The sequence below is a fragment of the Giraffa tippelskirchi genome, chromosome 3 (genome assembly GCF_054371585.1).
Source record: "Giraffa tippelskirchi isolate mGirTip1 chromosome 3, T2T-mGirTip1v1.2.pri, whole genome shotgun sequence".
Classification (NCBI taxonomy): domain Eukaryota; kingdom Metazoa; phylum Chordata; class Mammalia; order Artiodactyla; family Giraffidae; genus Giraffa; species Giraffa tippelskirchi.
Window position 1 is genome coordinate 74,532,012 of NC_137277.1, and position 25,015 is coordinate 74,557,026.

The window sequence follows — 25,015 nt, forward strand, 5'->3', positions numbered from 1 at the left end:
CGGCGAGCGGGCCGCCCCCCGCGCAGCGCCGCGGCGGCAGAGGGCCGGGGACGCGACGGTCACCGCGGGCGGGCGGCACAGCGGCCCGCGACCAAGAAGTGGGAGACTCCTCCAAGGTGGGGGCGGAGGGGAAAATGTGGAGACACGGAGATTTCTTGCCTACCAGTCGGGGAAGGGGGGAGGAGACGATAAGGGGGATAAATAAATTAATAATTCAGGATGAAAAGCCAACCGCTTCCAACTGCCGCGTTTCCAGGCAGGTGCCAGCAGCTGCTTCTCTCTTGAGATAGTTGCTACCCATTTGGGTTTGCCTTATTTGATTTTACTTGTTTTTAATGTGGTTTTTAGGATGGAGGCTGAATCCTTTTGAGAGTCTTAAGAGAAAGAAAACGTCCCTCCACCCACCACCACCACCACCCATTTGTAGAGATCATAGGGATTTGTGTTGATAGTTTGGGGAGTGGGGAGGGATGTTGTGGGGATACGAGTGAAGTGGATAGAAGGAAAAAGATTCTTGGCTTATGTGCTCCTCGACCCGAAGTTCCCCTCACCCACGTCCCCTGAGAACCTGGGTTCTGCCTAAATTGCCAAAGCAGAACGGAAAGCGATGCTTTGCCGCAAAGAAGCTGCTGCTACGAGCTTGCTTTGCATTTCTGTACAGTTCTTTTCCCGCTACAGAGAGTGGTAGCGAACAAAAGCCTTTGCCCTAGAAGCGACCTGAAAGGAAAATCTCTCTCAAAGGAACTAATGGGTTCGTTAGGCAAATAGGGATGGGGTCTGCTGCGTTCCCTGAAGAGAAACCACCGCGCAGGTTTTTAAGGGGCCAAGGTAGTCGTCGGTCTGAATGTGCCCTTCTACCCTGCCTCTCACCTAATCAATTCTCTCTTTGTGTAAGTTTAACTCCTCGTAGGTGGTAGGGTGAGCGCATCCCATTAGGTATATATACGACTCATTAGTCCGCACTTAAAAAGATCGATAATAGTGGGAGGCTGGGAGATGGTGCCTTCAATGAATTTACTGAAGGCTTTATTTTCCTCTTGCCTTGAATGGCTTAATTGGTTAAAGCAGATTCCAGCCATTCTGAGGCCCCTGTGTCAGAGCATACTGCACTTTGATCTAAACTGTGTTGATCTTGTTTATTTGAAGGTCAGGGATTCAAAATAGTCCATTTTGAGTGTCCCCTATATATGATTTTATATAGCAGTGACTGCAAACCACAATATGGTCCTTGAATGAATCTGCCAGTTTGAGTTCACTCTTCGAAAGAGGAATAGCAGAGAGAGAAAAAGAGTATTTGTAAGAGAGGCAATAGTCATGTGAGTAATTTATAACTTCCAGGGGTAAGAGGGGAGTGCTAGATTCATCCAAGGGAAAATCTCCATGTGCCATGATTCAATTCAAACAAAAAAGCTGGTATGAGTTGATCAAAGCTCATTATAAAGTGTCACAGTTATTTAAAAGTACTTGGCTAAATTTCTCAGATATCCACTTGGGGGAGTATGGAAGTCCTGGGAGAAAGAGAAAGCAAGAATTTACTTCTATACTCTGTGGAACAGATCCCTAATAATTTGTTACAATTCAGTATGAATGCAATCTTATAAAAAAAATATTTAAGTGATCTCCCCACCAACTTCCGTGTGCAAATCAAATCCATTTTGGCTACTTTGATTACAATTATTTTTATTTTTACTTTATATTTTGAGGAAGCAGGCATTCTCTGTACATATCACGTTGGGAACAGTTCATGACCTATATTATTTTCATTATGTCTTTTTAAGTTTTGGAAACTTACAGTTGTTAGACTGGGGACAGAATCTTCATTTTCACTGACTCAAACTAAAGAATTCCCCAAAGAAATGGAAGATACCACATAGTGAATGAATCAAATAGTGTAGTTTTCTTGTGTGTGAAAAGTGAAAGCCACTCAGTCGCATCTGACTCTTTGGGACCCCATGGACTACATAGTCCTTGGAATTCTCCAGGCCAGAATACCGGAGTGGGTAGCCTTTCCCTTCTCCAGGGGAACTTCCCAACCCAGGGATTAAACCCAGGTCTCCTGAATTGCGGGCAGATTCTTTCCCCGCTGAGCCACAAGGGAAGCCAAGAATATTGGAGTGGGTAGCTTATACAAGTCATATAATCTAAGCTAGATTTTTTGCAATATTTTTCTCTCAAAATACTTCTGACAAAATGTTCAGATCTGGGTCTACATCAAGAAGCTCAATTTCCATTTCAGGAACCACAATTACATGAATCCCCCATGGAGCAGAATATCATCTATATGGAATGCCATATTGTGTTTCTAGTGGCAAAGTTAATATATAATATATTACCATACATATGACATATATACATGTATATGATGATGTGTATATCCTAAAAATAAACTTTAGTAAAACAATCTCAGAAAAGATTCAATTTACTGTCATAATAGTCTACCTTTGCAACTTACAAGCTCGAGGATGTGATGGGGTAGCTTTTGACTACAAAATCTAAACCTGTATATAATTTGTGATAAACATAACATGGATTTGTGGCAAATACATGGAAGATGCTAAGAATTAAAAGTAATGTAGTTTTTTTTACATAAAATGTATCCTTATTTTTTCTCTACGCATCAGGTAATTTATCTCAGCATTCAGTTCAGTTCAGTTCAGTCGCTCAGTCGTGTCCGACTCTTTGTGACCCCATGAATTGCAGCAAACCAGGCCTCTCTGTCCATTACCAACTCCCGGAGTCTACCCAAACCCATGTCCGTCGAGTCGATGATGCCATCCAACCATCTCATCCTCTGTCGTCCCCTTTTCCTCCCGCCCCCAATCCTACCCAGCATTAGGGTCTTTTCCAATGAGTCAACACTTTGCATGAGGTGGCCATAGTATTGGAGTTGCAGCTTCAACATCAGACCTTCCAATGAACACCCAGGATTGATCTCTTTTAGGATGGATTGATTGGATCTCCTTGCAGTCCAAGGGACTCTCAAGAGTCTTCTCCAACACCACAGTTCAAAAGCATCAATTCTGTGGCGCTTAGCTTTCTTCACGGTCCAACTCTCACATCCAAACATGACCACTGGAAAAACCATAGCCTTGACTAGACGGACTTTTGTTGGCAAAGTAATGTCTCTGCTTTTAAATATACTATCTAGGTTGGCCATAACCTTCCTTCCAAGGAGTAAGTGTCTTTTAATTTCATGGCTGCAATCACCATCAGCAGTGATTTTGGAGGCCCCAAAAAATAAGGTCTGACACTGTTTCCACTGTTTCCCCATCTATTTCCCATGAGGTGATGGGACCAGATGCCATGATCTCAGTTTTCTGAACGTTGAGCTTTAAGCCAACACTTTCACTCTCCTCTTTCACCTTCATCAAGAGGCTCTTTAGTTCTTCTTCACTTTCTGCCATAAGGGTGGTGTCATCTGCATATCTGAGGTTATTGATATTTCCCTCAGCAATCTTGATTCCAGCTTGTGTTTCTTCCAGCCCAGCGTTTTTCATGATGTACTCTGCATATAAGTTAAAGAAGCAGGGTGACAATATACAGCCTTGACATACTCCTTTTCCTATTTGGAACCAGTCTGTTGTTCCATGTCCAGTTCTAACTGTTGCTTCCTGACCTGCATACAGGTTTCTCAAGAGACAGGTCAGATGGTCAGGTATTCCAGTCTCTTTCAGAATTTTCCACAGTTTATTGTGATCCACACAGTCAAAGGCTTTGGCATAGTCAATAAAGCAGAAACAGATGTTTTTCTGGAACTCTCTTGCTTTTTCGATGATCCAGCGGATATTGGCAATTTGATCTCTGGTTCCTCTGCCTTTTCTAAAACCAGCTTGAACATCTGGAAGTTCATGGTTCACGTATTGCTGAAGCCTGGCTTGGAGAAGTTTGAGCATTACTTTACTAGCATGTGAGATGAGTGCAATTGTGTGGTAGTTTGAGAATTCTTTGGCATTGCCTTTCTTTGGGATTGGAACAAAAACTGACCTTTCCCGGTCCTGTGGCCACTGCTGAGTTTTCCAAATTTGCTGGCATATCGAGTGCAGCACTTTCACAGCATCACCTTGGAGGATTTGAAATAGTTCAACTGGATTTCCATCACCTCCACTAGCTTTGTTCGTAGTGATGCTTTCTAAGGCCCACTTGACTTCACATTCCAGGATGTCTGGCTCTAGGTGAGTGATCACACCATCATGATTATCTGGGTCGTGAAGATCTTTTTTGTACAGTTCTTCTGTGTATTCTTGCCACCTCTTCTTAATATCTTCTGCTTCTGTTAGGTCCATACCATTTCTCTCCTTTATTGAGCCTATCTTTGCATGAAATGTTCCTTTGGTATCTCTAATTTTCTTGAAGAGATCTCTAGTCTTTCCCAATCTGTTGTTTTCCTCTATTTCTTTGCATTGATCACTGAGGAAGGCTTTCTTATCTCTCCTTGCTATTCTTTGGAACTCTGCATTCAGATGGAAATATCTTTCCTTTTCTCCTTTGCTTTTCGCTTCTCTTCTCTTCCCAGCTATCTGTAAGGCCTCCTCAGACAGCCATTTTGCTTTTTTGCATTTCTTTTCCATGGGGATTGTCTTGAGCCCTGTCTCCTGTACAATGTCACGAACCTCTGTCCATAGTTCATCAGGCACTCTGTCTATCAGGTCTAGTCCCTTAAATCTATTTTTCACTTCTACTGTATACTCATAAGGTATTTGGTTTAGGTCATGCCTGAATGGTCTAGTGGTTTTCCCTACTTTCTTCAATTTAAGTCTGAATTTGGCAATAAGCAGTTCATGATCCGAGCCACAGTCTGCTCCCGGTTTTGTTTTTGCTGACTGTATAGAGCTTCTCCATCTTTGGCTGCAAAGAATATAATCAATCTGATCTTGGTGTTGACCATCTGGTGATGTCCACATGTAGAGTCTTCTCTTGTGTTGTTGGAATAGGGTGTTTGCTATTACAGTGCGTTCTCGTGGCAAAACTCTATTAGCCTTTGCCCTGCTTCATTCTGTACTCCAAGGCCAAACTTGCCTGTTATGCCAGGTGTTTCTTGACTTCCTACTTTTGCATTCCAGTCCCCTATAATGAAAAGGACATCTTTTTTGGGTGTTAGTTCTAGAAGGTCTTGTAGGTCTTCATAGAATCGTTCAACTTCAGCTTCTTCGGCATTACTGGTCGGGGCATAGACTTGGATTACCGTGATATTGAATGCTTTGCCTTGGAAACAAACAGAGGTCATTCTATGTTTTTGAGATTGCATCCAAGTACTGCATTTTGGACTCTTTTGTTGACCATGATGGCTACTCCATTTCTTCTAAAGGATTCTTACCCACAGTAGTAGTTATAATGGTCATCTGAGTTAAATTCACCCATTCCAGTCCATCTTAGTTCACTGATTCCTAGAATGTCGACGTTCACTGTCGCCATCTCCTGTTTGACCACTTCCAATTTGCCTTGATTCATGGACCTAACATTCCAGGTTCCTATGCAATATTGCTCTTTACAGCATCGGACTTTGCGTCTATCAGCAGTCACATCCACAGTTGAGTATCGTTTTTGCTTTGGCTCCATCCCATCATTTTTTCTGGAGTTATTTCTCCACTAATCTCCATTAGTATATTGGGCACCTACTGACCTGGGGAGCTCATCTTTCAGTGTCCTATCTTTTTTGCCTTTTCATACTGTTCATGGGGTTCTCAAGGCAAGAATACTGAAGTGGTTTGCCATGCCCTTCTCCAGTGGACCACATTCTGTCAGACCTCTCCACCATGACCCATCCATCTTGGGTGGCCCCACACGGCATGGCTTAGTTTCATTGAGATAGACAAGGCTGTGGTCCGTGTGATCAGATTAGCTAGTTTTCTGTAATTCTAATTTCAGTGTCTGCCCTCTGATGCCCTCTCGCAACACTTACCGTCTTTCTTGGGTTTCTCTTACCTTGGGCCTTGGGTAATTCCTCTCGCCGCCGCTGCCGGCCCCCAGCCCCCGGCCCAGCCTAGCCCTTGTCAGCCGCCGCCCCCGGCTCCCGGCCCCTGGCATTACTTGATGCTAAGTATAATCAGCAAGATTCTGTACCTACCCCTTGAGCTTGCACAGACATATTTCAAAAGAGAGTGCAGATTTGATTCCTTTTATTTACACTCATTTCAATTGAATAGCCATATCCATAATGGCCATTCAAATGAAACTACTAATCCCACTATGTGATATTCATTATGCCATTACCAATGAGCTTTGTTGCTATTGAACTCACCACTACATCAATCTTAAAATTCAGGAGAAAAGTAAGCCACCACCATGTGTATTCTGGCGTCTAATAACAATAAACAATTCCTAAGCATAATGGAATTCTTCTATAAAAATGTGTATTTTTTTTTCCTTGAATTTTGCTAAAAATGAATAGAGAAGTCAAGAAGGAAATCAGGACTTCCCCATCATTTTGGAGAGAAAGCATACCTTTATGTGGCTATAAATTAAAATCAGTAAATGATCATAAGGGCTTCCCTGGTAGGTCAGATGTTAAAGAATCTGCCTACAATGCAGGAAACCCAGGTTAGATCCCTGGGACAGGAAGATCCTCTGGAGTAGGGCATGGCAACCCACTCCAGTATTCTTGTCTGGAGAATTCCATGGACAGACCATGTGATCTCAAAGAGTCAGACATGACTGAGCAACTAACACAACAGAACAAACAATGATAAATTATTGTGAACTTCCATTTTGCTGTTTCCATTTTTCCTTTTACCGTGGTCCAAAGGAAGCAAGTACATAAGTATCTTTAAATGTGCTACTGTGCTGCAATCTCCTTGATATACATGGTCTGTTCCCATTATTTCAAACAATTTCTGACATTGGTTATTTCTGAGAAACAATACCAGTCAATTCAAAAACTAAAGATTTCCCTTTCAAAGACTTAGAAAATTTATATTAGGTCAGACATCTAACTGCTACTGTACCTGTGCAGAATCAATATTTTTAATCGTAAAATTAATAAATATATTTTATGAGTTAATTATAGATCACTTGGATTTAATTACTAACTAACTAGACCATTCAGGTATGACCTAAATCAAATCTCTTACGACTACACAGTGGAAGTGAGAAATAGATTTAAGGGACTAGATCTGATAGACAGAGTGCCTCATGAACTATGGACAGAGGTTCATGACATTGTACAGAAGACAGGAATCAAGACCATCTCCAAGAAAAAGAAATGCAAAAAGGCAAAATGGCTGTCTGAGGAAGCCTTACAAATAGCTGTGAAAAGATGGGAAGTGAAAAGCAAAGGAGAAAAGGAAAGATATTCCCATCTGAATGCAGAGTTCCAAAGAATAGCAAGGAGAGATAAGAAAGCCTTCCTCAGCGATCAGTGCAAAGAAATAGAGGAAAACAACAGAATGGAAAGGATCTCTTCAAGAAAATTAGAGATACCAAGGGAACATTTCATGCAAAGATGGGCTCAATAAAGGACAGAAATGGTATGGACTTAACAGAAGCAGAAGATATTAAGAAGAGGTGGCAAGAATACACAGAAGAACTGTACAAAAAAATCTTCACGACCCAGATAATCATGATGGTGTGATCACTCACCTAGAGCCAGACATCCTAGAATGTGAAGTCAAGTGGGCCTTAGGAAGCATCACTATGAACAAAGCTGGTGGAGGTGATGGAATTCCAGTTGAGCTATTTCAAATCCTGAAAGATGACACTGTGAAAGTGCTGCACTCAATATGCCAGCAAATCTGGAAAACTCAGCAGTGGCCACTGGACTGGAAAAGGTCACTTTTCATTCCAATCCCAAATAAAGGCAATGCCAAAGAATACTCAAACTACCGCACAATTGCACTCATCTCACATGCTAGTAAAGTAATGCTCAAACTTCTCCAAGCCAGGCTTCAGCAATACGTGAACCGTGAACTTTCAGATGTTCAAGCTGGTTTTAGATAAGACTGAGGAACCAGAGATCAAATTGTCAACATCCACTGAATCATCAAAAAAGCAAGAGAGTTCCAGAAAAACACCTACTTCTGCTTTATTGACTATGCCAAAGCCTTTGACTGTGTGGATCACAATAAACTGGAAAATTCTGAAAGAGATGGGAATACCAGACCACCTGACCTGCCTCTTGAGAAACCTGTATGGAGTTCAGGAAGCAACAGTTAGAACTGGACATGGAACAACAGACTGGTTCCAAATAGGAAGAGGAGTACGTCAAGGCTGTATATTGTCACCCTGGTTATTTAACTTAGATGCACAGTACATCATGAGAAATGCTGGGCTGGAGGAAGCACAAGCTGGAATCAAGATTGCCGGGAGAAATATCAATAACTTCAAATATGCAGATGACACCACCCTTATGGTAGAAACTGAAGAAGAACTAAAGAGCCTCTTGATGAAAGTGAAAGAGGATAGTGAAAAAGTTGGTTTAAAGCTCAACATTCAGAAAACTAAGATCATGGCATCCGGTCCCATCACTTCATGGGAAATAGATGGGGAAACAGTGGAAACAGTGTCAGACTTTATTTTTCTGGGCTCCAAAATTACTGCAGATGGTGACTGCAGCCATGAAATTAAAAGACACTTACTGCTTGGAAGGAAAGTTATGACCAACCTAGATAGCATATTAAAAAGCAGAGACATTACTTTGCCAACAAAGGTCTGCCTAGTCAAGGCTATGGTTTTTCCAGTGGTCATGTATGGATGTGAGAGTTGGAGTATAAAGAAAGCTGAGCGCTGAAGAATTGATGCTTTTGAACTGTGGTGTTGGAGAAGACTCTTGAGAGTCCCTTGGAATGCAAGGAGATCCAGCCAGTCCATCCTAAAGGAGATCAGTCCTGGGTGTTCATTGGAAGGACTGATGTTGAAGCTGAAACTCCAGTACTTTGGCCAGTTTATGGGAAGAGCTGACTCATTTGAAAAGATCCTGATGCTGGGAAAGATTGAGGGCAGGAGGAGAAGGGGACGATAGAGGATAAAATGGTTGGATGGCATCATCGACTCGATGGACATGGGTTTGGGTGGACTCCGGGAGTTGGTGATGTACAGGAAGGCCTGGCGTGCTGCAGTTCATGGGGTCGCAAAGAGTCGGACTCGACTGAGCAACTGAACTGAACTGAACCAGCTAAAAAAAAATTACAATTAATAAATTAAACATTTAAGTAGTTGACATTATTCTTAAAAAAAAAAAATCTGCAGTTCATCTTTTGCCAGACTACGCTTAATGGCTCAGTGATAAAGAATTCACCTGCCAAGGCAGGAGACAAAGGTTTGATCCCTAGGTTAGGAAGATCCATCCCCTAGAGAAGGAAATGTCAACCCACTCCAGTATTATTGCACAGGAAATCCCATGGACAGAGGAGCCTGGTGGGCTAAAGTCCATGGAGTCACAAGGAGTAATAACTGGGAGACTAAACAACACTTTAACTTGCCCCTTCTACAGGTGTGTTTCCCCTTTCCTTCACTGTGATTCAAATCAAGATCCTTTTGCTCTGTGCCTATAATAATTTACCTCACCCTGTTCCTCATTGCTTTTTGTTTAGTCCAAATGCTCAGCAACTGGGCATTGATCCTGATCTGTTCCTGTCTCACAGAAAATTTCAAAACAATGTTACTGCCGTGAAATGTAAAACCAAAGGTCTGCCTTCTTTCCCAGACCAGTGGCTGGGTGCTTGCATCCTGAATCCCTGCTGTGATTCTCTCTGTCCAGTTTTTCCAGAGGAAGTAAAACTTCCCTCTGTTTGCCTCCTGCTGTTTGAGACCATATGCTGCTACCTTCGCATACTTGGATTTCCTACTTTCTGTCATTACAATCACAGAATGCTTTTACTCCATCTGGATAACTTCCCATTGCTAACATAAAAGATCCATAAATTAGATCAGCCTCTGGGTTCCAACAACTCAGCCTTACCTTACCTTACTTGAGCTTCTGTGAACCTAGTTCCTGTTCTTATGTCATCTTTAAAAAAAAAAAAAAAGAAGTATTTTCCAGTGCTATTCAAAAGTGTCTGTGATGTAATCTTTGTGGTTACAGAACATATAATTGGAATTTAGAACTTTCCTTTTTATTACTATAATAATCTAACAGTATCTGTAATTAAATTCTGTCATTATATATCTCTTTTGTTTGCATTCATGTTTGTGATCACATTGGGGTCAGGTATTACTGCTTTTATTGTTTTGGACTAATGAGGGAATATCTAGGAACTTAACATATAAGTGTTTTGTTTATTCTAAGATGAGATCAGATGATGCCATGGCATGCTATATGAACAAAGATATGGCATAAAATGGAGAAAAGTGGTGAGAGAACTGTATCATATACAGTATTCATATTCACTCTACTCATCAGACATACTTAGATCAGTACTGACACAAATTCTCATAAACATATCCATGTTTTGAGCTAGGATTTGATTTAAGCAAAGTAACATCATCTGTTGTATTAAATTGAGATGGATAATTTGGATATTTTTTCAGTTGTATTTTTATTTGATTTCTATTTCCGTTTTGTATTTACATAAGAACTATAAGCATATGGGGTTTTATAATTAGTTTGATATTAACATATTTCAGTAAAATTATGTCACTAGTGAACTTAATCTATGCTAGATAATCTTTAAGAAATATCTATATGCTATTTAAGTATGAGAAAATTTTATATGCTAATCATGGGATAAGTATTGAATAACCATTACTGACTGTCTGAAGCTGACACGATTATGGTATGATTTGAAAGGAGATAGTGACTTTTTAAAGTAATTATCAGTTAATTATTACTTACAAGTAGTCCTAGCTCCCTTTTCCTGTTTCTGTATCTCAAATCTGCTGGATTTAAATGTGAGACCTATTAAAAAATATATAGATTTTTAACAAATCTTATACCCCATCAGTTGTAAGATGCATTCTTTTTATCACCACTGTAAATAAGGCACAATACCAATTAAATGTAAGAAGCCACTGATTATAAGATATCTGAATTACAGAGATGTTGAAAACAAAAAGCCACATAATAATCAATGATATATTGAACATAAATTTGGGTAGACACTTTCACAGTTAATACCTAAACAGAAATCACTTTAAGATATGTCCAACTAAAACAACTATGGAATATGGTCAAGTAATGATTTAGTTTTCTTAACTTCAGTTATTTTACCTCTAAAAGAAAGGGGAAAAGCCAAATATGATCCTATGTATTGTCAAGATTTAATGTTTCTGATCCTTTAGCAACTTCTCTAGAGCTGATATTGGTCAGGCCTGGCAGAACAGAGCACCATTTTAATTTCTTACCTCAGGATGTATGTCTTAAATATGTTGTGGACATCCAGAAATTGTGGAAATGTGGAAATTGATGCAAATGTAAATAGATAAATCTTGTAATTTTGTTTAGTTTTAATCCTGTGCTGTGCTGTGCTTAGTCACTCAGTCATGTCTGACTCTTTTCAATCCTATGAACCAGGTTCCTCTGTCCATGGGATTCACCTGGCAAGAATACTGAAGTGGCTTGCCATGCCCTCCTCCAGGGGATCTTCCCAACTAAGGGATCAAACCCAGGTCTCCCACATTACAGACGGATTCTTCACTGTCTGAGCCACCAGGGAAGCCAGATTTAACCCTAGGAAATATATTAAGCAATTTATATTATGTCTGAAAATAATGGTAGATCACCTATTGGCCACCTATATTTATCCAATACTGATAATTGATTTTACCTTTTTATCCACTTACTTTTCAATTCTAATAAGTAACATTGGGATAGATGCCAGAAAATGCTAATTTAAGAGTCAAAGCCACATATCAAATATGTTGCCAAAGAAATTAATATAATTGGATGCTATATAACTAATTTACCAAAAGGAATAACACTAAGATATCTTATTGTAAGTCAGGGAAAAGATGATCAACTATTACATTCCCATGCTTTACAGTCTTTTTGGAAAGCAATTTGGCAACATAACTTTTGACCTAGACATTGCATTTCTAGGACTCTCTACATTGAATAAAAGGATACTCAAGAATACTTTGCACAGCATTGCTTAATTGTTCATAGTTACAAAAAATGGAAACAGAGGAAATATCAGTAAGGGTAGATTTTGCATTTATTGAAATAAACTGTATCTGTACCCATTGATTTGGTATTAGTATCTAGTTGTTTTATTGCATAAGAAATGTGGTGCACAAACGGTAGAACAGTATTAAATAGGATCTGGTTTTGTATTAAAAAAAAAAACAAGATCATGTATATATTTGTAAAATAAGCAGACATGAATATAGGTAAGGGTATATGTAGGTTGTTAACATTTTTTAATGTCAGGTATGAGGGATAATAAGGGATTAGAAGAGAAGGAAAAAGCTAGGAAAGTAGAAGGAAAAAGATAAGACTGAGATGCATTCACATACAGACACTTATCTGGGTAAGAAAACAGAAAAAAGAAAGGAAAAAAAAGAGGGAGAAAGATGCAAATATCACCATAGTTAGTATGTGAAGAATTATAGGAGATAGATGAAAGCTGGGGGAATATTGGGAAGATACTAACATGAAACCAGTGGTAGATAGTGATGAGGATGAGGGAATGAATTTGGGAAATGCTTTAGAACTACAGTTGATATAACTTACTGATAGATTGGATATGGAGTGATGAAAAGACTAACACAGAAAAATTGAAAATTTTATCTGAGCAAATGAAGGTTACTGGTGCATCTTATTGAGATGGGGAAGTCTAGGGAGAAATATTATTAGGTTAGTGTTAGTCGCTCAGTCATGTCTGACTCTTTACTACTCCATAGACCGTAGCCTGTCAGGCTCCTCTGTCCATGGAATCCTCTATGCAAGAATACTGGAGTGGATTGCCATTCCCTTCTCCAGGGAATGTTCTCAACCCAGGGATCGAACCCAGGCCTCCTGCATCACAGGCAGATTCTTTATCATCTGAGCCACCAGGGAAGCCTACTATTATTAGGTTAGGGGAAATGCTAAATTTTAGATTTTTAACAAGTTGGAGATGAATTTCAGATGTACTAGTGGAGAGAATAGAGGTGTCCAGGTACAGATTAAGTAGTCAGGGTCAAATATTCATATAAGACGACTGGCATATTGGTGCAATTTACAGACATGAGACTGTATGAAATCACATGAGAACACGTGTAGATAGACAGAGAACTCCAGGACTCTGTGAAAAGCAATTTTAACAGGAGACAGGGAATGAGCTGCCAGTGGGGCTCAAAACAAAGTGAACGTAGTGCATTGGAAGCTCTCCCTTCCAGGAAAAAAAAAAGAGTAGAATTTAAGGAGAAATTGATCAACTATGAGGTGTGCTGTTAATAGCTCAAGTAAGATGAGATCAGAGAGGTGATTGCCAGTTGTACACATTTTCTGTGTTAGTCTTTTCATCACTCCATATCCAATCTATCAGTAAGTTATATCAACTGTAGTTCTAAAGCATTTCCCAAATTCATTCCCTCATCCTCATCACTATCTACCACTGGTTTCATGTTAGTATCTTCCCAATATTCCCCCAGCTTTCATCTATCTCCTATAATTCTTCACATACTAACTATGGTGATATTTGTATCTTTCTCCCTCTTTTTTTTCCTTTCTTTTTTCTGTTTTCTTACCCAGATAAGTGTCTGTATGTGAATGCATCTCAGTCTTATCTTTTTCCTTCTACTTTCCTAGCTTTTTCCTTCTCTTCTAATCCCTTATTATCCCTCATACCTGACATTAAAGAATGTTAACAACCTACATATACCCTTACCTATATTCATGTCTGCTTATTTTACAAATATATACATGATCTTGTTTATTTTTATTTAAACATTTTTGCAGGTGTTCATATTTTAAGTGGTTAGTTTTCCTTTACATGAAGGTAAAAATATCTATTTTTACTGAGTATTAAGTTCTAGAAAAATATATTAAGTTCTTTCAATTTAGAAAAAGTAAAGATAAGAAAATGAAAAGCTATAAAAATATAAATAGAAGACATTAGCTATCTGAAAAACATGTTTTTACATAAACATGGATATTAATAATTTAAATTATCTTAAGCAAGTTAAAGATTTTCAGATTATAAACTAATATGCAACATTTTTAAATATACAGTGATAGAGAATTTGAAAGTAAACAGATGGGTGAAGATAAAAATAAAATTGGAACAGAAAGAAACACTACTACTCTATGTAATAGTATTTAAGGCCAAAAACATTGACGAGTACAGTTGATTAAGAAAATATTGTAGTCACAAACATCTATGCACCAAATAACATAAAAGCAAAATTTATAAAGTAAAAAGTTTTGTAGAAATAAACAAAACATAAAAGAAATAATTCATAAAAGAAATATGAATGAACATAAGATATTATTGAATCACTTTTCCTATCAGATTAGCCAAAATAAAAATTGATAGCATATACTAGTCTTTTAGGGCTTCCCTGGTGGCTCAGTGATAAAGAATCCACCTGCCAATACAGGAGACATAGGTTTGATCCCTGGGTTGGGAAGACCCCCTGGAGAAGGAAATGGCAACCCACTCCAACATTTCTGCCTGGGAAATCCTATGGATAGAAGGCTACAGTCCACAGGGTCACAAAAGAGTCAGACATGACTTAATGACTAAAAACAACAACTAGCCTTTTAAGGATAGTTGTAATATAAATTGATACAATTGTTTGAAGTTCAATTTGGTTTTGTTCATAAAATTGTAAAATGTGCATATTACATGACTCAGCCATTCTACTTCTTGCAGACTATTACACAGAAATAATACCACAAAGAGGTAAAACAATAGGCACAAAGTCCTCACTACAGAATATCTGTTATACTTAACATTTAAAAATAATATATTCATAAAGGAGTATAAATAGCAGAAATTAATAAAAATGCATAAAATGGTATATTAGATGTTGTATATTGAGAGATCAGTTCTTAAAAAATACTTATGTCTCTATTTCCTATGTTTCCTAGGTTTTTCATCCAAGTATATCAAAACTAATAACTACAGTGTTGTTTCATTTTGGTATAAATAATTTAGCATATATACTTTTACAGACAAACAGGTGACTATTGATAAGCATAGGGAAAAGACAAAAAGACTGGATATGCAGAAGAAATTAGTGCTGATTATCACCTGTCACTGTTAAGTTGAATGGTTGGGGGAAAGAGGAAGATTGCATGAAGGCAGCCTTCATTTCGCAAAAGATAATGTTTCAATGGTTATAAGTGTAGATGTAAATTTTTTTTTTTTTTTAGGATTTTCAAAGAAATTAAGAAACCTTTTTGCCTGTTTAAATTAACCTCATGCAATTAATTTATTTATCTGTTTAGAGTCCCCCAACAATATGAAGTCACCCGAAGAGCATCAGTTTTTCCTAGTTTGCTCACCATTGCATCTCCAGGACATTGAAGACTACCTTGAGCTTAGAAGGTGCTCACTAATTATTGCTGACTGACTGAGTTACAAGAGTGGAGGAATTTGGACGGGTGTTTGAAAAAGACAAGTACTTCTCCCTATGGTAAATCTCTTCATTTTAATTTTATATCAACATATGTGCCTTTCTACTTATGAACATTAGAACATGAAATCAATTAGGTTTCCCTGGTATATTAATGAGAATAAACATAAAATGTCTAAAAAGACCCCAAAACAACAAAAATTTAAGCAAAAAACTTTATTCCTCTCATTCATGATAGTTATTGTATGAGTTTTCCAAGACAAACAATGTCAGTGACCCAGGATCTTCTGCCTTTGGTGTTCTGCCATGCTAAACATGCAGATTCCATCTCGTGATACAGGGTATCTGCTCTTGCCTCCATCATTGTATACCTGTTTCAGCAAATTCAAAGGTGAGAAGGGCAAATGGAGAGCATTGCCCTTCCCTTTAAGAGAATGGCTTTTAACATATGACACTTCTATTCTCATATTTAATAGGCTATAATTTTCTTATAGTCACACGAAGCTGCAACAGCAGGTTTGAGAATGTAGTGCTTGACTATATACCTAACTAAAATTTGAGTTGTACTATTAAAAAAAAGAAAAGAGAATTGAAATTGGTATTGCAACATCAAATTCCTAAAACTGATGAAGCAGTTTAATTTAGAAATATGTAACTGTGAGGAATTGACTTTTTAAAATTCTTCTGTGACTTATGCTAGTGCATGTGCTTCATGATTGACTAATAAAAAACAATTTACCCATTCATCTTCCTTCTTTCATAAAAGTAGTGTATTTAAGCCTTGAAAACATATACCCTAATATCAACTGATTTGATTTTAAGATTTTAACTTTTTTGGAATATGTTTTGTGGCAGAAGTATTTATTGGATCCAGCTATCTTTGACTGCAAGTCCTATTGGGAAGATTTCTCATTACTATTGCCCAACCTTAATCATAATTCATTTAAAATAAGAATATCTGAAGTATACTAAGCTATATGAAACCTTTGTCTTAATTTTAATAATCAGTGTTTTACATTAACTAAGGGCCACTATTCTTTGAAATATTTTGTTTCACTCGTTGACTCATAGCTTCAGAGTGGGGCTTCCCAGGAGGCACAATGGTAAAGAATCCGCCTGTCAATTCAGGAGAGGCAGGAAACATGGTTCGATCCCTGGAGTAGGAAATAGCAACTCACTTCAGTATTCTTGGCTGGAGAATCCCAGGGACGGCGGAGCCTGGTGGGCTGCCATCTATGGGGTCGCGCAGAGTCGGACACGAGTGAAGCGACTTAGCAGCAGCAGCAGCAGGTAGATATAAAAATAAGCATTAAGGCCAAGTTCAGAATTTTTGGAGAATGGGCTTATACAGTCAAATAAACAAGTTTCAAAAAGATAAATAATAACTATCAATAATGGAGAAAATAGATTGAAAATCTTGAAAGAAACTGTGGTATTTTAGATTCTCATTTTATTTTACTGAGTATTTTCACTGTGTTATTACTGGAAAGAAGTGAGGGTAACAGGCAGGAAGGCCAGGGGTCTCCAAAAGGGGAAATAGGCTGCAAGTGTCATATTTTTTCTCTCTCTCTTAAGCGGCAGGAAGAAACAAACTAATGTTATATTTTTTCCCCTTCTCTATGCAAATTTAAAAAGAGGTTTCTCTTAAAATTCTGTGTTGCCATAATGACACCTGGTTGTACCTGAACTTAACTTTCCTCAAACCTTGAGCTAACTAATGAATTTTTCTTATGGAAATGTTTGTCTTAAGCTATGTTAATGTACTATGTATTTACCCTAGACTCTGTCTTCAAGTTGGTTCCGCCTAAATGCTCAGAACCGACCTGACAAACCAGCATGTTATACTCATACGTTGTTCTCCTAATCAATGTTAATGAAACTATATATTCATATGGAAATCTACCGTTCTTCAAGATTCTTTTCAATCATTTTATGGCCTGGGATGTCTCTCCTGGTGCCATTCTCTGAGTTTTGAGACATTCCCTTTCTCTAATTAGCAGACTGCTAGTAGCTTTATAACATCCGGCCAAAGACTAGCAGGGGGGTACTCTTTCTGCCCCCTTCTGTCAGAAGCTTTCTCTATCTGTTTTATACTTTAATAAAACATTATTACACAAAAGCTCTGAATGATCAACCCTCGTCTCTGGCCCGGATTGAATTCTTCTCCTCTGGAGGCTAAGAATCCCGGCATCTTTCATGGTTCAGCAACAACCTTTCAGAAGTATAGCTACAAACTTTATTAAGCCATTCTTTGTAGCATTCATTTTCTCTGGCCAGCTGTGAGGGAAAAAAAGAAGCTAATAAATTTCCAAATGATTAATAAACTGTTTCATACATTTTGCTTTTAATTTAAGGTATTTTTCTGTTATATATTAAATTTTACATGCAAATCTAAAACAGTTTAATAGCTAAGTTGGGTGTAGCAACCTACATGATAATGATAGGACTGTAGTATGGCAAATACATTATGTAAGAATTTGAAACTAAACTCATGTTTATTTTATTTTCATTGATATACTTTATTTTCTAGTGTAGTTTTAAGTTTATAGAAAAAGTGAGCAAAAAGTAGAGAGTTTTCATCAAACCTTCCCCACCCCTTGTCCCTACCCAGAATTTCCCCATAAGAATAATTTTCATTAGTGTAGTATGTTTAATGCAACTGATGAGACAGTATTGATACATTATGATCAAATAACTCTTCATTTATTTTAAGATTCACTCTTTGTTGTACAGTTCTGTGTGTTTTGTCAAATGCATGATGTTATATATCCATGATTATAGTATCATCAGAATATTTTCACTCCACAAACATTTCCTGTGCTTCACATATTTATTTATTTATTTATTTATCCCTTCCTTCTTATCTTCAATCACTGGAGACCACAATTTTTTTTTTTTACTGCCATTATAATTTTTTTTTTACTTTTGCAAAATATCACATAGTTGAAATCATATAGAATGTAGCTTTTCAGACAAGCATCTTTCACTTAGCAATATGCATTTAGGGGGTCCTCCATGTCTCTCTCTCTCTTTTTTTTAATGGCTTGGGTGGCTCATTTCTTTTTTTATTACTGAATAATATTCCACTGTACTGATATATCACAGATTGTTTACTCATTCAACTACTGAAGGACATCTTGGTTGCTTTCAAGTTTTGGTAATTTTGAATAAAGCTGCTATAAACTTTTGTGTGCAAGTTTTTTTGTGTGGACATTCGTTTTGAATTATTTTGGATAAATGCCTAAGAACATGATTGTTGGATCATATGCTAAGACTATAATTAGTTTTCGTAAGAAACTGCCAAACTGTCTTTTTAAGTGTTTGTAGGATTTTGCATTCCCAGGAGCAATGAATGAGATTTCCTGTTGCTCTAAAACTTTGCAAGGATTTATTGTTGTTATATTTGGATTTCAGCCATTTTGATAGGTGTACAGGGGTATCTCATTTTTAAGTAATCAGTTCGCAAATTACAGATGATATGAAGTATCTGTTAATGTCTTTGCATAAGGGGCTTGCATAACTAAATGAAGCTTGAGCCATGCCTCGAAGAGCCACCCAAGACATATGGGTCATAGTGAAGAGTTCAGACAAAATGTTGTACACTGGAGGAGGGAATGGTATACCTCTCCAGTAGTCTTGCCGTGAGAACCCATGAACAGCATGAAAAGGCAAAAATATATGACATCAGGAGATGATCCCCCCAGATCAGAAGGTATCCAACACCCTATTGGGGAAGAGCGGAGGGAAATTACTAATACCTCCAGAAAGAATGAAGCAGCTGGGCCAAAGCAGAAACGATGTTCAGATGTCAATGTGTCTGGCAGTAAAAGTAAAGTGCAATACTGTAAAGAACAATAAGAATAAGAATGTAGAATGTTAGGTCTTTGAATCAAGGCAAAATTGGAAGTGGTCAAGGAGGAGGTGAAATTATGAGCCATGAAAATATGAGTCATGCTGTGTAGGGCCACCCAAGATGGACGGGTCATGGTGGAGAGTTCTGACAAAACGTGGTCCACTGGAGAAGGGAATGGCAAACCACCTCAGTATCCTTGCCTTCAGAACCCCATGAACAGTATGAAAAGGCAAAAAAATATGACACTGAACTATGAATTCCCCAGGTCAGTAGGTGCCCAATATGCTACTGGAGAAGAGTGGAGCAATAACTCCAGAAAGAATGAAGAGACAGATCCAGAGCAAAACAGCACCCGGTTGTGGATATCCCTGGCAATGGAAGTAAAGTCTGATGTTGTCAAGAGCAATATTGCATAAGACCCGGGGATGTTACGTCCATGAATCAACGTAAATTAGAAGTGGTCAAACAGGAGATGGCAAGAGTGAACATCGACATTTTAGGAATCACTGAACTTAAATGGACTGGAATGGGCGAATTTAATTCAGATGAACATTATATCTACTACTGTGGTCAAGAATCCCATAAAAGAAATGGAGTAGCCATCATAGTCAACAAGAGAGTCCTAAACGCAGTACATGGATGCAGTCTCAAAAACAAGAGACTGATCTCTGTTCGTTTCCAAGGCAAATCATTCAATATAACAGTAATCCAAGTATATGCACCCAATCAGTAACGCTGAAGAAGCTGAACTGTTTTATGAAGACCTACAAGACCTTCTAGAACTGACACCCAAAAAAGATGTCCTTTTCGTCATCGTAGACTGGAATGCAAAAGTAAAAAGTCCAGAGATACCTGGAGTAATAGGCAAATTTGGCCTTGGAGCACAGAATGAAGCAGGACAAAGGCTAACAGAGTTTTTCCAAGAGAACACACTGGTCATAGTAAACACCCTCTTCCAACAACACAAGAGAAGACTCTACACATGGACATCATCAGCTAGTCAGTACAGAAATCAGACTGATTATATTCTTTGCAGTCAAAGATGGAGAAGCTCTACACAGTCAGCAAAAAAAAAAAAAGACTGGGAGCTGACTATGGCTTAGATCATGAATCCTTATTGCCAAATTCAGACTTAAAATGAAGAAAGTAGAGAAAACCACTAGACCATACAGGAATGACGAATGGGAAAGACCACAGATCTCTTCAAGAAAATTAGTGATACCAAGGCAACATTACATTCAAAGATGGGCACAATAAAGGACAGAAATGGTATGGACCTAACAGAAGCAGAAGATATTAAGAAGAGGTGATAAGAATACACAGAAGAACTATACAAAAAAAATCTTCATGACACAGATAACCACGATGGTGTGATCACTCACCTAGAGCCAGACATCCTGGAATGCAAAGTCAAGTGGGCCTTAGGAAACATTACTATGAACAAAGCTAATGGAGGTGATGAAATTCAGTTGAGCTATTTCAAACCCTAAAAGATGAGGCTGTGAAAGTGCTGTACTCAATAAGCTAGCAAATTTGGAAAAGGTCAGTTTTCTTTTCAATCCCAAAGAAGGGAAATGGCAAAGAATGTTCAAACTACTGCACAATTACACTCATCTCACACTCTAGCAAAGTAATGCTCAAAATTCTCCAAGCCAGGCTTCATCAGTATGTGAACTGTGAACCTAGGATGTTCAAATTGAATTCAGAAAATGCAGAGGAACCAGAGATCAAATTGCCAACATCCGTTGGATCATAGAAAAAGCAAGAGAATTCCAGAAAAACTTCTACTTTGCTTTATTGATTGCACCAAAGCCTTTGACTGTGTGGATAACAACAAACTGTGGACAATTTTTCAAGGTATGGGAATACCCGACCACCTTACCTGCCTCCTGAGAAATCTTATGAAGGTCAAGAAGCAACAGTTAGAACCTGGCATGGAACAACAGAGTGGTTCCAAATTGAGAAATGAGTCCATCAAGGCTTTATACTGTCACCCTGCTAATTTAACTTATATGCAGAGTATGTACTGTGAAATGCTGGACTGAAGGAAGCAAAAGCTGGAATGAAGATTGCCAGGAGAAATATTAATACCCTGAGATACACAGATGACATCACCCTTATGACAGAAAGTGAAGAGGAACTGAAGAGTCTGTTGATGAAAGTGCAAGAAGAGAGTGAAAGGGCTGGCTTAAAACTCAACATTCAGAAAACTAAGATTATGGCGTCTAGTCCCATCACTTCATGGCAAATAGATGGGAAAATAATGGAAACAGTGAGAGACTTTATTTTGGGGGGCTCAAAAGTCACATCAGATGGTGACTGCAGTCATGAAATTAAAAGATGTTTGCTCCTTGGAAGGAAAGCTATGAACAACCTAGGCAGCATATTAAATAGCAGAGACATTACTTTGCCTACAAAGGTCTGTCTAGTCAAAGCTATGGATTTTCCAGTAGCCATGTACAGATTTGAGAGTTGGACCATCAAGAAAGCTGAACGCCAAAGAATTGATGCTTTTGAACTGTGGTGTGGAGAAGATTCTTGAGAGTCCCTTGGACTTTAAGGTGATCCAATCAGTCAGTCCCAAAGGAAATCAGTCCTGAATATTGACTGGAAGGACTGATGCTGAAGCTGAAGCTCCAATACTTTGGTCACCTAATGCGAAGAACTGACTCTTCAGAAACGTCCTGATGCTGTGTAAGATTGAAGGCAGGAGAGAAGTGGATGATGGAGGATGAGCTGTTTGGAAGATATCACCGACTCAATGGACATGAGTTTGAGCAAGCTCCGGGAGTTGGTGATGGACAGGGAAGCCTGACATGCTGCAGTCCATGGGGTCGCAAAGTGTCAGACATGACTGAGTGACTGAAATGGCTGACTGAATTCGGAGATGGCAGGGGTGAATACTGACATCTTAGAAATTAGTGAACTAAATGGACAGGAATGGGCAAATTTATTTTAAATGATCATTATATCTACTACAATCTGAAAAGTCCCTTAGAGGAAATGGAGTATCCCTGATAGTTAACAAAAAATTCCAAATGCATTGCTTGGGTACAATCTCAGTAACTACAGAATGATCTTGGTTTGTTTCCAAGGCAAACCATTCAACATCACAGTAATCCAAGTCTATGCCCCAACCACTACTTCTGAAGAAGCTGAAATTAACTAATTCTATGAAGACCTACAAGATTTTCTAGAGGTAACTTCAAAAAAATATGTCCTTTTCATAGTAGGGGATTGGACAGCAAAAGTAGGAAATCAAGAGATACCTGGAGTAAAAGGCAAGGTTGGCCTTGGAGTACGAAATGAAGCAGGTCAAAAACTAACGGTTTTGTCAAGAGAATACACTGGCTATAGCAAATACTCTTTTCCAACAACACAAGAGGTGACCCTACACATGGACATCACCAGATGGTCAATTAATAATTCAGACTGATTATATTCTTTGCAGTCAAAAATGGAAAAGCTCTATATAGTCCGCTGATTGTGGCTCAGATCATCAGCTCATTATTGTCAAATTCAGACTTAAACTGAAGAAAATTGAGAAAACCATGAGGCCATTCATGTATGACCTAAATAAAATCCCTTATGATAATGCAGTGGAGGTGTCTAATAGATTCAAAGGATTAGATATGGTAGACAGAGTACCCGAAGAACTATGGATGGAGGTTCATAACATTGTATAGGAGGCAGTAACCAAAATGATCTCAAAGAAAAAGAAATCCAAGAAGAAAGAGGTTGTCTGAGGAGCCTTTACAAATAGCTGTGGAAAGAAGAGGAGTAAAAGGCAAAGGAGAAAGGGAAAGATATACCCAACTGAATGGAGAGTTCCAGAGAATACCAAGGAGAGATAAGAAAGACTTCTTAAATGAACAATGCGAAGTAGTAAAGGAAAACAATAGAATAGGAAAGACTAAAGTCCTCTTCAAGAAAACTGGAGATATCAAGGGAACATTTCATGCAAGGATGGGCATGATAAAAAAACAGAAATGTTAAGGACCTAACAGAATCAGAAGATATTAAGAAGAGGTGGCAAGAATACACAGATGTGTTAGTCGCTCAGTCATGTCCAACTTTCTTTGATCCCATGTGCTATAGCCCACTAATCTCCTCTGTCCATGGAATTCTGCAGACAAGAACACTGGAGTGGGTTGCCATTTCCTCCTCCAGAATACACAAAAGAACTATACAAAAAAGTTCTTAATGACCCTATGGTGTGATCACTCACTTAGAGCCAGACATTCTTGCATGTGAAGTCAAGTGGGCCTTAGGAAACATCACTACAAACAAAACTGCTGGTGGTGATGGAATTCCAGTTGAGCTATCTCAAATCCTAAAAGATGATGCTGTTCAAGTGCTTCACTCAGTAAGCCAGTAAATTTGGAAAACTCATCAATAGCCACAGGACTGGAAAATATCAGTTTTCAGTCCAATTACAAAGAAAGGCAGTGCCAAAGAATGTTCAAACTACCATACTCATTGTGCTCATTTCTCATGCTAGTAAGTTTATGCTCAACTTCTTCAAGCTAGGCCCCAGCACTACGTGAACCAAGACCATTCAAATATTCAAGCTGGGTTTAGAAAAGGCAGAGGAACCAGTGATCCCATTGCCAACATTCACTGAATCATGTAGAAAGAGAGGGAATTCCAGAAAAATATCTACTTCTGCTTCATTGACTATACTAAAGCCTCTGACTGTGTATCACAACAGTGATCTGTTGGAAATCTGTGGAAAATCCTTAAGGAAATGGAAATACCAGACCACCTTTCCTGTCTCCTGAGAAACCTGTATGCAGGTCAAGAAGTAACAGTTAGAAACTTACATGGAACAACTGACTGGTTTAAAACAGGAAATGGAATATGTCAGTGTGCTATACTGTAACTCTGCTAATTCAATTTCTATGCAGAGTTCAGTTGAGTTCAGTCTTTCATTCCTACTCTTTGTGACCCCATGGACTTCAGCATGCCAGGCCTCCCTGTCCATCACCAACTCCTGGAGTTTATTCAAATTCATGTCAATTGAGTCGGTGATGCCATCCAACCATCTCATCCTCTGTTGTCCCCTTCTCCTCCCACCTTCAATCTTTCTCAGCATTGGGGTCTTTTCAAACTAGTCAGTTCTTCGCATCAGGTGGCCAAACTATTGGTGTTTTAGCTTCAGCATCAGTCCTTCCAATGTACATCATACGAAAAGCTGGTTTGGATGAATCACAAGCTAGAACCAAGATTTCAAGGAGAAATATCAACAGCTTCGGATATGCAGATGATACCACTCTAATGGAAGAAAGTGAAGAGGAATTAAAGAGCCTCTTGATGAAGTTGAAAGAGGAGAGTGAAAAAGCTGGCTAAAAACTCAGCTGTCAAATAACAAGATCATGATATCCAGTTCCATCATTTCAGGGCAAATAGATGGGGAAAAAGTGGAAGTAGTGACAGGTTTTATTTTATTGGCCTCAAAAATCACTGTAGATGGTGACTGCAGCCATTAAAAGATGCTTGCTCCTTGGAAGAAAAGCTGTGAACAGCCTAGACAGCATATTAAAAAGCAAAGATATCACTTTGCTGACAAAGGTCCATATAGTCAAAGCTATGGGTTTTCCAGTAGTCATGTACAGATGTAAGAACTGGACCATAAAGAAGGCTGAGTGCCAAAAAGCTGATGTTTTTGAGTTGTGGTGCTGGAGAAGACTCTTGAGAGTCCCTTGGACAGCAAGGAGATCAAACCAGTCA

General features: G+C 38.5%; 1 long non-coding RNA gene across 1 annotated transcript; it reads left to right on the top strand.

Moving 5' to 3' along the window:
* Nucleotides 1-20: 20 nt before the first annotated feature.
* On the top strand, nt 21-16,016 carry LOC145542386 (uncharacterized). The gene is made up of 2 exons (XR_014079821.1): nt 21-116; nt 15,305-16,016. It is a non-coding gene; the product is annotated as an uncharacterized LOC145542386 (long non-coding RNA).
* The last annotated feature ends 8,999 nt before the right edge of the window (nt 16,017-25,015 follow it).